The sequence below is a fragment of the Anomaloglossus baeobatrachus genome, chromosome 4, assembly GCF_048569485.1.
Source record: "Anomaloglossus baeobatrachus isolate aAnoBae1 chromosome 4, aAnoBae1.hap1, whole genome shotgun sequence".
Taxonomy (NCBI): Eukaryota; Metazoa; Chordata; class Amphibia; order Anura; family Aromobatidae; genus Anomaloglossus; species Anomaloglossus baeobatrachus.
In genome coordinates this window covers 254,981,498-254,997,233 of record NC_134356.1, presented here as the reverse complement: position 1 = coordinate 254,997,233, position 15,736 = coordinate 254,981,498, and the positions used below count along the sequence as shown (strand labels likewise).

General features: G+C 44.4%; 1 long non-coding RNA gene across 10 annotated transcripts in view; it reads left to right on the top strand.

Annotated features, from left to right (window-relative positions):
• Window positions 1–882: 882 nt before the first annotated feature.
• Window positions 883–15,736, top strand: part of LOC142303440 (uncharacterized) — a 157,081-nt gene continuing 142,227 nt past the window's right edge. For 6 of the 10 annotated variants that reach the window (XR_012753017.1, XR_012753022.1, XR_012753016.1 and 3 more), the window contains exons 1-5: window positions 1,111–1,598; window positions 1,677–1,721; window positions 1,814–1,887; window positions 1,971–2,045; window positions 2,128–2,259. This is a non-coding gene — a long non-coding RNA (uncharacterized LOC142303440). Of the gene's footprint in view, window positions 1,007–1,110; window positions 1,599–1,676; window positions 1,722–1,813; window positions 1,888–1,970; window positions 2,046–2,127; window positions 2,590–12,205; window positions 12,457–15,736 lie in introns of those variants that run through there. The other 4 variants (XR_012753021.1, XR_012753020.1, XR_012753024.1 and 1 more) reach the window with 4 other exon arrangements.

The following is a 15,736-nucleotide window of genomic DNA, read 5'->3' as shown; positions in this document are numbered from 1 at the left end:
ATACAGTAGCTGTCATCCTAAATCGACTAAGAATAGTCTACCTAGATCTCAATTTGCAAGAGTTACAAGGATAGTATCGGATGAGAACACAAGAGAGCAGAGACTTGAAGAAATGTCCAATCGGTTCATAGAACGTAATTACCCAATAACATTGCTTAAGACAGAAAGAGAAAGACTATCTTTCACCACCCCCTCAGGGATAGACACAGCAACAGTGGAAAGGATACCATTTGTTCATACGTATCACCCGTCTATGCCTAAGATTTACAATATTATCAATCGCCACTGGCCGCTTCTAAAAAAAGCATATCCAGAGATAGGGCCGTTTATACTTCCACCTATCATGTGTAAGAAAAGACCCCAAAACATAAAAGATTCCCTGGTCAAAGCGGATATTGGCAGCGACAAGAAAAATGTACAAACCTTGTTAGCACCAAAACGTACGGGTACCTTCCCTTGCTTGAATTGTCCATCGTGTTCGAACGTGATCAAAGGAGACCACTTTACGCACCCCAGGTCTGGCAAAAGCTTCCCAATAAAAGAATACTTTACCTGCTTGAGCAATTTTGTGGTGTACATCATCAAATGCCCCTGTGGACTATTGTATGTCGGCGAAACAATCCAACATGTCGGTGACCGCATTGCAAGCCATAAATCCACCATTAGGTGTGGAAAATTATGGCTACCCATTCCACACCATTTTCACGAAGCTAAGCATAATGTAGCGCAGTTACGGTTCCAGGTTATTGATAAAGTATATAGGCCCAGGCGCGGAGGAAATCATATTGAGCTTCACAAAAAAAGAGAGAGCTTTTGGATCCATAAGTTACAAACTCTAGCACCTAAAGGTCTTAATAGAGAGATAGATTGGCTAATATAATGATGGTACTATACCTTTGTATTTGCCCTAAACCGCACTAACTATGTTATGGTACATTTTTTACAGAAAACTTGAGAAATACCATCCTCACCTTTCCTTCTTCCATCGTACACTCACTATTAGACGGTAATGTATAAAATCAGCACTCTCTATTTTAGTCATGTATAGATGGTAATGCTAGTTCACTCTATTAGTATATTGGGACCCTTCCTTTGTTTATGTTTTTTTTTTTCCTAGGTCATACCTTAAAATGATTGGATGTAAACTAATCACTATTGATCTTTGACAAAATGAGGAATTTATTATGTATATGCCTGTGTATTACATTGCAGTTGCCTTTATGTCCCCATACTTCCAAATGCTTCATACACTACTGCCTTATACATTGACTAGATAGATAATACCCCCTCTGGTATCATCAGTCGTTCACTACCAATAGACTGACATGTGCAGTGTCCGCCCCCTATCCCTGCATTGATCTCGAACGACACACTGAGGATAAACATCCTCCCACGTCTATGTACGAGTTTAGCCCTACTGCACATGTGCGGGCACCTCTATTCAAGACTTAACGGTACCACCAATACACTAATAGCAGCGCAGGTCACTAATACGCAGGTGCCGGCGTCTCCGTGCACTTCCGGGTTCAGGAGTTAAATAGCTCCCAAACCTGTTAACTCACTGCTCTAAGCCACAGTCTGGGAAGACGGCTGCAAAGGTATGCGATAATCTTATCTGTCCCTAATCCTTTCAACCTCCAATCTGTTAACTCCATACTCCCCCTTCTGCTTTTCAGAGGACTCCATTACCCACTGCTACATTCCTATCCTAAAGCCTGCAGGTAATATGTGTCACTTCATTAACTTCCAAGTACGGCTGTATTTTCCTCTCACATGTAATGTTGTTACTAAGACTTATCCCTCGTGATTACAGATGCAAGTAAGCCCCCTATGCTTCTAGACAAAAGTGCATTATACGTGACCTTATCCACTTACTGTAAACCTAAGGTAATGGTATACAGGGGATCCACTACATGGGGGTGCTATATATCATGTGTTACCTGCTGACCACATACGTTCTCATCCTTCAGGGACCACGAGTTATTGAACTCTCCCAACTTAAAAGGACAAATTCCAATAGTTATTCATTTGCTAGCACGAGCAAGGTAATCAGTTATCCCCCCTCCCCCATAGTGCTACTCCCCTTATAGAAATACTACCCTTTCATAATCATGCCTTTATCTGCAGGGCTTGCGTTTTGCTACTACCACAATCCTTCTATCCTGGGTGGAGTGCCTCACCATTTCTATACCAAAAAACCCCCTAAAAAGGAGAGAGAAAAAAATTCCCTCTGTGATATTAGTTCATCTATGATTGGAGGTATGCAAATTTTTCATGTATTGTCAAATCTTGCCTTTCATCTTATTGTCATTGCACATATTGGCTGTGACGACTGGAGAGTTACTTCAACTGCTGATATGCTATTACTGTGCCTTTTACACCAACTAGGACATGATTTTCCATGTAATTATGTATATATGTATATGATCTGTTGATATTCTTGTGATATATGTAAATAGTTATTTCTTTTTCTTTACCCTTCCCCAGTGTGACTTGGTATGAAGAAGGCCCAGCTTGGGCCGAAACGTCCCTTAGTCCCTCCCACTAACTTTGTTCATAAATAAAGACACTTGGTTTGCACGATAAAAACGAATCTGTTAAGTGTACAACTAGGGCACAAGTGCTGCCACTGAATGGGTGGGTGTGTGTGGGGCACAATTTTTGGAAAAAAAGGGAGACTCCGCTTGGAGTCACCTTGCGGTGTTTTACATGATTTTAGAAGGGCGTGCCATGCCTATATCTGTGTGTCCTCCTCTTTTTCCTTGTCCTGCTCTTTTATTTTCGCATGAGTATATGTCCTTGTCACTTTCCCATGTGTTTGTGTTGTGTTGTGAGTTGTTTGTCACCTTTTGGATACTTTTGAGGGTGTTTTCTAGGTGTTTTTATGTGTTTGTGAATGCCTGCCATTGTTTCCTATGCGGTTCGAGTTCGGTTCGTCGAACGCTCGACGAACCGAACTCGAACGGGACCTCCGTTCGGCGAGCCGACCTCGAGCCGAACCGACACCGGTTCACTCATCTCTAATTAAGAATAGATAGACATGAGCAGATATATAGTTTCACAAATCCCCTACATGTTATACACTTGCACCCTTTAGTGCCTGTCATGTGACATTAAAGTGTGTTTAGGCTTGTATAACCTAATTAAAAACATTAAATAAATAGAAACAACGAATTGGGGTTCCCACTATTTTATCAAATCTGCAAAGGTAAAGCAGACAGTTGCGAGCCTCTGACTCGGAAAGTCCATGGTTATTGGGCCCTTCCCAGTCCAACAATAACAGCACTGCAGCCACCACAAAAGAGACCCATCCATTAGATGCTTGCTCCAATTCCGACATTTTACCTCAGCTCTTTGCAATTCCCCTACTGCATTGGCAATTGGATAATGGTATTTGGGGTTTAAGTCAGCTGTCAATTGTCCAAAAACACAGCCGGCATCAAGCGCTGGTGTTAGTAATGGAGAGTTGTCTATCAGACTGCCAAAGTACTAACTTAGTAAGTAAAGAAAAAAAAAACACCCACACACAAATAATTTATTTAAAAAAATACTCCCTGACTCTTTCCCTGGTTCACCAATTTATTTGTTAAAAAAAAACATTGTAGGTCCGATGTAGTCCAGGCAATCCGATGTAGTTCATAAATGGAAATCTGAAAAACTTAAAAAAACAAGACAGTTCCCTTTTTCAACAATTTATTAGAAAGCAAAGTTCCTACACAAGTCCGACGTAGTTCACTGGTTCCCACTACATTCCCCAACTCCAATGATCAAAGGCTATGGAGCTTCAGTATGAGGCTCTATAGGCTTTAAGCAGCAGCTACTCTCAGCTCACGCTGAGTTCCACGAGACTCATTGCTTCTGTGTTATGACACAGCCGGAGTCTGCTCCAACGACTTCTGCTCCGATCACCAGGCGACACCGTGTTCCTGCCGTGGATGGTGCTGGTGATGGGAGAGGAGTCGATGCCAGCGGCACCGGTGGGTGCAAGCTCCGATCATCCACTGGGCTGGGTTATCTTGGGATCTGCAGTACCGCTGGCTGACTGTGGGTGGCGTGTGTCTTCCAGCTGAAGTTGCCAGCGTTCAGCTACAGCCAAGGGGAAGACACCACACCCTTCTTATTCCCCCTCCTGTCACATGACCAGAGATAGTTCTGATTTCCTGGCTCCTGGTCCGCCCTATTCTGTTTTGTGATTCCTGTGTGCTGACTTCTGCGTGTTTGCTGACTACCCTTCTGCCTGCTGTTTTTGTTCCTCACTGCCCGATCCGGATTTGACCTCTGCTCCGTTTTCTGATTACGTCCTTGTCTGCCGATTCTGTCCCTGTTCTGCTATTCCTGGTTTGACCCTGCCTTACAACTACTCTCATCGGACTCGGACTACAGCCTTCCACAGGTAGTGATCTCCAGGGCCCTGTGTAACTCCAAATCCCTGTATAGGGGTTAAAGAGTTTCAGGGTTATGGGGGTCCTGCTTGGTGGGTGGCTTCCCTCTAGCCTGTCCATTACATCCCCCCTGAGTCCTTTGATCCAGGCAGGCGTTACATTATCTCTGTCCCATCTAACAAGGAGAGAGAAAAAAAAATGGATTCTCTCCATGCTGTGCTAAATCAGGTGCACACCCTTTCTGGCCTTGTACATGGACTTACACAGCAGGTGCAGGATCTCAGGTCTGCTCAGGTTCAAGCCCCTGCAGCACCTACCTCATCGTGTCCAGAGTCCCATCGACTGCAAGGGAGCAGATCTGATGATGTCACGGCAAGGGAGAGAGGCTATACCAGCCATATAAGACAACACAAAGGAAGGAACGCCTTATAGCTATGGAAAGGATGAAGTGGTGACCCCTGACTACAACCTGCAGCTTACTCTCACTGCCCTCACTGACCTTATACAGATTCCGCACCTGACGCCAAGCTGGAATATCTAGGTCCCTATCTTACCCTGGCAAATGCGTCTTAAGTAAGGATGGAGGGTATGAGCTCTAAGTAAGCCCTGGTAGATAGCAAAGACAACACTTATCTGAGCTGCAGCAACCACAGACGTCTGGAGCAACAGAAAATTATCTCTTCAGAACTCAGCAAGGAGCAAACTATAAACCGCACTCAAACCAGGTAACCAGGTGAGGTAAATAAAGGAAGTGAGAGGCTGGCAACTGAGAGTAAAAACTGACAATTTCCCAGGGTCATGGAGTCTGCTGCTGCAGAAACAGAAAACTGTCAGATACCAACACATGCTGCAAATCTCTGGGGGGGGGGGGGGGGGTTAACACTTGCTGCCACTAGATTGTCATCTGGCCATGACACCTCTGTGACAAGTCATGACACATCCATGACAGATGATCGGTGACATCAGTAATATTACCGCTCTTCAGACGTTCCAGATCACACTATTCTGCGTGACACCTAGCAACTGTGAAGAGTGGTGATGTCAGTAACATTACTGACATTACCACTCATCAGAGTCACAGGGTGTCATGGAGCACAGCGTGAGCCAGGCGTGGCTGCTACTAAAAGCTTATGGAGCTTCATTCTGAGGCTCCATGGTCTTTGATTGCTGCATTGGGGAAAGTTGCTGGAAGCATTGGATTATGTCGGACTTGCAAGGAAACTTTGCTTTCTAATAAATTGGAGAACAAGGGACAGTCTCTTGTTTTTATTTCTCTCCTTTTATTTCAGGTTTCCATTTGTTGACTATGTCAGATTTCCTGGACTGCAGCTGATCTGCCTGTTTTTTTTTTCTTTATCAAAATGGTGAACAAGGGAAAGATTTGGGGAGTGTTTTTCTTAAATATAGTATTTGTGTTTTTTTTCTTTTTACCTACCTACCTACTTTATGCAAAACATCTCAAAATTTTAACTAGATCTTTTTTAGTAGATGAAAGCTTTGACATTTAAGTCTGCGGATGTTTTTTTTTTTAATTATTTATCTATCTATCAAATATCTTTCCATCAACTATCTACTTAGAATATTTATATTACTTGTTTTTTTTCGATGTGTGCATAATCATCGGATGTCACATGGATGGTCTGTATACCACCCAATTTTTGTCATTTAAAAAAATGCAAGATGCAGCAATGCTAGTTAAATTGTTTAATATTTTAAGTAAGCTATGTATATGTTGGTCATTATTAACATAAAGCCACACTTTCACACACACACACACACACACACACACACACACACTCACACACAAAAAAACAGCTGCAGAAACTGCAGCATACTGTTAGAGAAGTCTTGTGAAAAAAACACACAAAAAAATATTTTGGTGAAATTCGCAGTTCCACGCACATTGAAATACTTTGAATTTTGAAGTACCAAAAAAAGAACAAAATAAAACAGGCCTTGCAGTGGAACAGATACAATCCGCTCATCTCTAAAGGGGGTCATCATTATGTGTGTGGGCAATAATACTGTGTAGATGTCATGATGCTGTGTGTGGGGGCTATGGGGGCAATCATGCTATGTGTGGGTAGTTGTGGGTCAACATACACTGTAGGAAATGATACTGTATTAGGGAACTTTGGGGGCAAATTATGCCTGGGAATGTCATACTGTAGGGGAGCATTTTTGAGGCTTTATACTCTATGAAGGCTATTAAAGGAGTATTGTAGTGGATGAATATATTAAAGGACTTCAGTAGGGAATTACTGTGTATGTCCTGCAATATATGTCCCTCTAAATATTTCTAAAAGTTGCAAGATATGAGCCTGTTTGCATTGTCAAATACATTTCTGGGGGTGTGGTAAGAGGAGTTGGCTCAGTTAGGGCTTCTGCTATGGGGCCTTATGGTTTCTATTGATATCCCTAGTGATATATACACTTTAATATAGAAAAATTATGGGTGCACAGTACACATCTGTAGCTTCAGAGGAGATAATATCAGTGTTTGAGGATTCACTTTTCCATTCTGATGTATTTCATAATAATTGACTTCATCTCACATTTTACATCCTCTAGATTAATATACTGTTGCCAGAGGGAGCCAGAGAACAACACTACATGCTGACATAACAGATTTAAATAAAAGACACTTTCATCAGTGAACATTCCAATTTTCAAAAACTTTTTTTTTGTAGAAAACTGCTTTTTGAAGTGATTGTTTTCTGTTTCTTTTTTTTTTATATAAACCTACCTGTCATTTATTACATGATCAAATTGATTCATCATGTATACATACTTTTTGTTCCTTTGTGAACCAGATGGAATCCAGTTGTTGTAAGATTTATTTGTTGTAAAAAGAGTGAAGCAACTTATAGCAGTTGATTTGTATTGCCAGAAAAGATAATATAAATAATTCTCTAAATTCTGAATTTATCGTAGTTAGTGATGGACAAACTCGGTGGGCTAACCGGACTTTAAAAAAAAAAAACGGTTCTGGCCCGGAATTGATATGTGACCAGATGCCTGTCCCCATATAAGTCTAGGTAGGGAAGAATAAAAGGGGGGAAGACTCCAGCATCCACGGTAGGTACAGGAAAGTGAATTAAAAAACGTATTTATTAAAGAATCATAAAAAACAGGTATGGAGGCAGATGTAAACCACCATGATACAGACAGGGGAGGATAATTCTACGTGTTTTGCCGAAAAGACACCTTATTCATGGATATTCTCCATTAGGTTAGAGGTGGCTATATAAACAGTGTATTCAAATTAGCTTGTAATTAACTTTTCATAATTAAGCACCCTCCCCCTGTGTTGAAAGAAGGCATTTAATTAAAACAGATGTGAATAGGGTCCCAGTATATTCTGGTTTATTGTAAAATCAGATCTTGTCTGATATTAAACCCTTCCGGCATTCTAGAATGAAGTTTAAAAATCCAAAAGGATTTACGATTTAATAATTTCCTTTTAAAATCACCACCTCTCAAAGGTTTAGATATTTTCTCTATGCCCATAAATTTTAAAGCTGAAATATCTGTTATGGCACTGAATGAAATGTTTGAATACAGCAGAAACATTGCTAATTCAAGGGTTATTAATATCTGACATGTGTCTGTGGAACCCCTGTGGCTTCTGTTGCCACCGGGTATTGCATCTCCTTTAAGGTGCAGTTGTGACGCCCTGGCAAAACCAGGTAGTCACAAATAGGCCCCCGCATAACACCATCCCTCACTTAGGTAACACACAGCCGACCTGAAACCCTAGTCACCCCCCCCCCCTTAGGGAAAGATAGGCACACCAGTGGGCGGGACCAGGCGGTTGGACATGCTCACCCCGGGGTCTAGACAGCCCAGGGCGGGAAAATAAGCAGATTAGCTTTGGAGTTCAAGTTGAGAGGAGTGTGGGCTGGACCTAGGTGTAGCTCCAGCAGAGGAAGTTCAAGTTGAACGGTGCCAGGGTAGGAGCCCTGGTGCCTTGGCTAGGTGGCAGACGGTGGTCTCCGTCAGCAGGAGACGGGAAGATGGCTCGGCAGATCCGAGGTGGACCGGGACAGGGTTGTAGCCTGCCGGTACCAACACGGAGAACTAACCTGGAAACCGTAGCACAGAGGGGGTACTCGGACCCTGAAGCCAGGACCGAAACCAGCGGCCTAGCTAATTAACCGATTGAGGACAGGATTATAGGTCCTGTCCCACCCAAAGTCCCTAAAAGAAGACAACAGCCCACCGATAGGGATAAGGCCACCGCCAGGGCCCATAGATCCCACAGGCTAACGTCTGCGGGCACGGCTCCTTAGGCCATAGCCAGCTGGGAGCGGACTCCTGAGTTCCAGACCAGGCAGTCCACCATACACAAAACAAGTGCAGAGGAAAAGGACAGTGACCACCAGCCTGGGTGGGGGACCTGAATGCAACCGGCCACGGCAGCCGGCCACCAGCACCTTGGTTTACCAAAAAACTCATGTGATTCATTTACTGTGAGTAACCAAACATCCCCCTGCTTGCTCGGGAGCGCCGGCCCTTGCCGTCGCTATACCCTGAACAAAGACACTGGGCCCCGGGGCAACCATCCCTACCCACAGAGGGGTTAACATCCAGCTGCCACTACATCTCCCCCGGGTACCGCACAACAGCAGCGGTGGTGTCCCACCTCACCACACACCGTGTGTGGCGTCACGAACTTAATACGGCCTAGCCCGTACATCTCCGTCCCCCCTTTTTATTCGGCGTGTCCGCGTGACCCCCCAGGTCCGGAGGATCCCTCGAGCCATAGACACAAACAGCAGGTCTGGACCCGAGCAGCGGCAGCTGCTGGCACGGGGGCGGCACACAGAACCCATCCCAGGTAAGAGGGGATTAGCCACTGGTTTTCACTTACACAACTCTCACAGCCAGGAAATGAGTCAGCAGTTACACAACACACAGCAGCCACCAATGGAACTGGGCTAGAGCTGGTCATCATAACAATACGTTTTCCCCAGCACTAGTGAGTCATCAGGAAGGTAGGGGCAGCTGAAGGGAAGTGAGAGGACAAACAGTTTTTACATCAGAATAGCCTGGGACACAGAACAACATGGTCGCATCAGAGAGTGCTTAAGAGGTCGCGGACGGTGGTATGGGACCGAAGGAGTCGGAGACCCGGTCGCAGGGTATTGGATAAAGGTACCAGGCTTAGTTTTGGAAAACGGTTGGCACCGGAGTATCTAGTAACCGAACCAGTACCGAGCATGGTGGGGTACTGGACTCTAGATCAGGGATTAGCTTCACACAACCTGATAATTAACCTGTGGAGGATAGTCTCTTTATGAATTTTTCCCAAGAGCTCAGAAATCAAAGGCATCAACACAAAGAGGGGGATAGGGCTTTCCAACTTATGCGGCTTAATGAAATCCCAAGTGTCAGCCATCGAGAGCACAGCTTCCCTACTTAACGGTGGGGAGCGAGACCCCGACAGCTTCAAGTATAGGGGTCATTCAGAACATCTAAAATACAGTGCATGGACGCAAGGTACAGACCATCAGCAATACCAAAGGGAGCAGACGCCCGGACGAGCTCCCCTGAAGTGGCAGCGGCACCCAAAGACTTGGTTTATCTTTCCGTCAGCGTCACCTTTGCGTTCGCATCACTACCAATACTGCCTGAGTGAGTGCGCTGTCCTCCCCTGTTTCAAATCTGCACCACGCTCCCCTACACTTCCTCCACCATCCAGAATCCCAGGGCCTCCCCTACCCATGGAGGGAACATCATCTGGCTGCCCCACTCCATCTCCCCCGGGTACTCTCATCGGCAGCGGCGGTACTCCCCTTACCGCGAACCACGAGTGGCGTCACGAACTCTTATCCCCTTTAAATACCCCCTTTGCATTTGAAGTGGCCACGAGCCCCTGGGTCTGGAGGCCCTCAAGTCACAGCAAACCCCAGATCCAAGTGGTTCGACCGCTGCAGGGGCGGCACACCTCACACCACGGGGATCCACACTACAAAGCGTAAGGAGGAAAGGTCTCACACGCTCCACAACACTGGTGGTGGCCCCTGAATTATCCGGGATCGGCTGAGGCCCATCATAGCGGTGACCAGCACTCCTCGATTGACCTACAGACAGTGAGTAAAAGACCTTGAACCACAACCACTGTGTCAGCCCTTTCCTTACCAGCCCCGCCGCCCTGCACTTCGGCACCAACAGCACTTCCCCCATCGTCACCGGCCTCCCTGGGACTTTCTCCACCTATGGGGAGCTGGACTATCTGAGCTGCGTTGCCATTAGCCCCGGAGGAAAGTAAAATCTTGCAGCAGCGGCTAATCCCTGGCCGCATGGGTGGCGCTGCAAAGCAAACCCCCATCCCCTATTACCCGTCACCTTGCACCCTGTTTTATGTAGCCGATGGGGCCAAGGAGCCGGGTCAGGCCATCCACAGCAACCCCAAATACCACTGGCCTGGTGACGAGTAGCCCTGCAGGTCCCGTGGGGCGCTACATGTCTTCTTATTCTTTTTTTTAGGGGATTAATTGTACAACCCACATATTGAATGTGACAATACTGACATTCAATCAGATATACCACTCCTGGATTGTTGCAGTTTATAAAAAAATTTATCTGTAAAATTTCTTTTGTAATATAAGACACAAAGGTTTTATCTTTTTGCGAAGGTTCACAGGATATACAGTATATTGAGTATGTCCACATTTATAAAAACCTTTACATGCAATCCAGCCACGTTTCATTGGGCAATTTTTTGTCACTTAATAAAAGACTGGGAGATAAATTATTACATAATGTCGGTGCTCTTTTTCGAACAAATCTAATTTCATGATTATGAATAACATAGCATAGTATTTTTATCTTGGTTTAAGATTGGTAAGAATTTGTTAACAATTTGGGTAATTAAATGAAATTGTGGGCCGTACTGTGTGGAAGAAAGTGATGAAATTGTTTTTTGTAATTTTTTTACACAAACAAAATTACAACAATTTCATCATCATTGGTGTGATAGCTGCACGACATTGTGGGGAATCTTGCACTGGGATGACTGAGACCTCTATGCAGTCTCTTTTACACGTCTGTGTGTCCAGTATGTGTGACATTCGTTTTCACATGTACCTGAGACATGGACACACGTAGATCCATTAAATTCAATGGGTTTGTGCACACATCCGTATTTTCACACGGACCTTATGTCCATGTGGCGCACACGCGTGTCCGTGTGCTCAACATGGCGACATGTTCGTTTTCTGCCGGCAGCATGGGTGTCACACGGACCACACAGTGATGTGATCCGTGTGACATAAGTGTGACTCATACTGGAGAATAAACATAAAAATAAAGAATTTTTATGCTTACCTGTCTCCTGTGCTGCTGTCTCTGTCTCTACTGTTGCTTCGGGCCACTCATTATGCTCATTGCATATTCACTGCACTCACCGTCGGCCTGGAAGTAGCAGCAGTATAGGAGACAGCAGCGCCAGAGACAGAAAGTATACAGTTATTTGTATTTAATCCTAAGGCTACATTTCCACGATGAGCTTTTGGTGAGTTCTTTGTTGTTGCACAATTTCTGCACCTCTGTACATGCGGTTACTTCTATTTTCCTACATGTATTTTTGTGTGCATTGTGCACAAAACATGAGTTTTTATTGTTTTTGTAAAGATGCATTTTTGCCTGTTGTTTTATTAATTAAATATTATTTGTTTTTAATACTTCCAAGTATTTAGGTTTGACCAAACTTTATTAATATACTTATGTGTGGGTAACATGGGTTTTTGATGCATTTCCAGATTCATATGTGTTTTTTACCTGCTTTTCTTTTGTATGCTTCTAATACAATTCTACAGGTAAGCTGTTCACTTCAAACTCAGCGTATCCACAAGAGAATATGTTGCGGATTTCAGACACGCACTGCATGTCAGTTTATGATGAGTAAAAAAGAAGCCCGGTGGACATGAGATTTCCATAAATCCTTTCTGCTTGAATTGTGAAATGTTGCATTTTTGACGCAGCAAGAATGGGCAACGTCAAAAACTCAACAAAAAATCCTTGTGGGGACACAATGTAAGGCCTCACTTTATGCTGGTCTAATCTTTGAATTAACAATCACCATTTAAAATACAAAATAAAAGGATTAATGAGAATTTTTCATTTTCATAAACAATATATTGTGTCATTAATGTGATGAGGTGTGTTATTGCAGGCTGTGAGCTTTCTTATAGAGATTTGTTTTCAATTTCTGTCTCAACGTTTTGGTGGATATAATCGGACATGTTGGGGCACAGACTTCTAGACAATGGGGGATAATCGTGAGAAGTCTTGGAGGCGAGTGTAGAGGAGAGAAGGAGGTCTTGGAAGACCAGAGATTACATGTGTTAATATATTGGGAGACTAGTTTGAAGATGAATGGGGGAGACAGGTTATGGACAGCTTTGTATGTCAATGCTAATAGTTTGAAATGAATATGTTGGGCAATTGGGAGCCACTGAAGGGATTTGCAGAGGGGGAGCAGAGGAGTATCGAGGAGATAGTTGGATTAAGTGGGTAGCAAAGTTAAGAGCAGACTGATAAAGTGTGAGAGTGTTAGATGGGGGACTGCAGAGAAGTGTACGGTGGCCTAAAATCCAGAGGAAGACAGGAATAAAAACGTGGTTAATCCAGCGCTGCAGTCGGTGAAGGAGTCCAATATAAAAGCAGAATCTATAAAAAGCTGAGTGTATGTACAGTATATGAGTGTATGTGTGTACATTCGCAAAAGGAATCTGCAGCGTCACATTAACAATCACTAAAATTTGCACAGCCACCTCATTTGACCAAGGGAACATCATAGACTATGCTTTGAGGAGAAAATTTAACCCCCGCGCTTTGCAGTTATTCTCCAAAAAACCTGTTGGCATTAAAGTCAATGGAGCCGGGAACGAATCTGTTATTTTATACACCTATTATGGATAGAGAAAGAGACATGTAGACAGACTCACACACACAGAAAGAGACACACATGGAAAGAGACACAGAGACACATACACACATAAAGAGACACACAAAAAAACTAATACAGAAAAAGACACACAGGCAGAAAGAGAAACATACACAGAAAGAGAGGTTTGCTTTGCAGCACTACCCGTGGTATGCGGCCAGGGATTAGCCACTGTTGGGAGATGTTTCTCTCCTCCGGGGCTGATGGTAACGCAGCTCAGATAGTACAGCTCCCCACAGGTGGAGTGAGTCCCAGGAGGATGGTGGTGACAGGGGTAGGGCTATTGCCGCCAAAGTGCGGGGCGGCGCCACCAGCAAGGAAAGGGCTGACACAGCGGTTGTGGTTCAAGGTCTTTTACTCACTGTCCGAAGGTCACCCAAGGAGTGGAGTGCTGGTCACCGCCATGATGGGCCTCAGCCAATCCCGGATAATTCAGGGGCCACCACCGGTGTTGTGGAGCGTGTGAGACCTTTCTTCCTTGCGCTTTGTAGTGTGGATCACCGTGGCGTGAAGCTAGTTTGGGACCCCAGTGTCCCTGGCCTTAGTTCTCGTCCCGTTTGCAGTCAGCATGAAACAATTATGGGACCGACCGTGGCCATGATGCCTGTCTCTATATGCTGCTGTGCCCTGGGATCTTTGTGATGGGCAATGTGACGTAAAATCCCCCACCCCTACAGATTCTGGTGGCATAACATGGAGTATACACTACCATAGGGCTCTGCACCCTGCCTTGCGCCGATCCCGAAGGGACTGTTGGGGCTCACCCTCCAGCTACCGTGTTGCTCCATTGTCTCACTGGCTCCACCGGTCATCTCCTACTCCTTCCAGCCGGGCCAGTTCTAGCTAGGGAAGCTCTGAAGCATACTTCCAAGCGACCATGTTGTTCTGTGTCCCAGTCTATTCTAAGGTAAAAATGTGCTCTCTCCCTCCCCTGTGCTATCCCACCTTCCTGATGACTTAGCAGTGCTGGGGAAAAACCAGTTGCTATGGTGATCATCTTCTAGTCTAGTTTCAGTGGAAAACATGTTGTGTACCTGCTGACTCATATCCCAGCTGTCCAGAAATTCAGAAAGAGCAACATCGAGCACTAATCAGCTATCGACTGACTTCTCATCAAGGTTGTTTTACCATTCAGAATCCGGTACAACCTTTTCTGGCAGAGTTATGGCTAGGCTTTAGATAGTGGTGCTCCTTCCAGGTGCCCTCCTCTTCTTTATGCTTTCATTTCCCGGCTGTGTTGTGTAAGCATGAAGACCAGCGGTTAACCCTTTTTACCCGGGATAGCTACTACACCTTAAAGGAGATGCAATACCCTGTGGTAACTGAAGCCTCAGGGGTGCCACATTCCCCCACAGCAAATCTCAGCTTTCCCGGGCTGCAACAGAACAAAGTTTTACACCACAATTTTTGTTATGCATCAATTAAACATTCTTCCCTTTATGGGAGGCAATATCACTTCAATCTTTCTAACTTCATAGACTTCACATCACGACATAGAAAAAGAGAGATTAATGAAAGAGAGAAAAAAGAGAGAGGAGAAAAGAAAGAAAAAAAAAGATTTTGCACTTTATACAGTAGCATTAAACATTATGCAGCATAACCTAACTATCTGCAAGACATTTACTTTTCTTTCTCAGTCACTGATTGTGGTACCAGAGGACCGGTCCTAACCCCCCCTGGTTCTGTACACTATACGACAATCTCCAGTATACTGTCCGGTTTGGCCATAGCGACTGCAGATCAAAAATAACATGCTGGTTTTCCGTCTCTCGGCCTGAGAGTAAATATACAACCAGCTGTCCAAACCTGTTATGATTCAATGACTGAGGAGGATCAGAAAAAGGACGAAAACTCGGAAACCCAAAAAATAACCAGAGTGGCTGTAACCTTAACGGACTGCAGACCTAATACTGACACACAACTAAAAGTAGCCGTGGGACGTGCCTATGATGACCTGGTCACCTCGACACAGCCGGAGAACTAAATATTCTTACAGAGAGAAATATTAGAAAAGCTAATCTGCCTCGGAGCAGTCCCCAAAGATCTATATCACTAGTACAGACTACGGTGATATAGGAAAACACAATACATAGCTAGAGAATAGATTCAGCAAAGATGAGGCCCAAACTATCTGCAGAGGAAAGGATAGAAAAAAGCACTGACTGAAGCCATAAAAACCCTAGTAAATACCAGCATGCCTGATATGAAAAAATACTGAGCCTACACAGGCTCTCCCCACTATATCAGTACTCTGGTGTTACTGGGATCCAAGAAAAACACTGATGTAGAGGAGGGACTGAATTTAGTATCAAGCATGACAAAACACAATACATAGCAGAACATGGAGCAAGGTACACAGATACTCGCAGCAGGGAATTATCCAACTCCACCAAGAACTCCA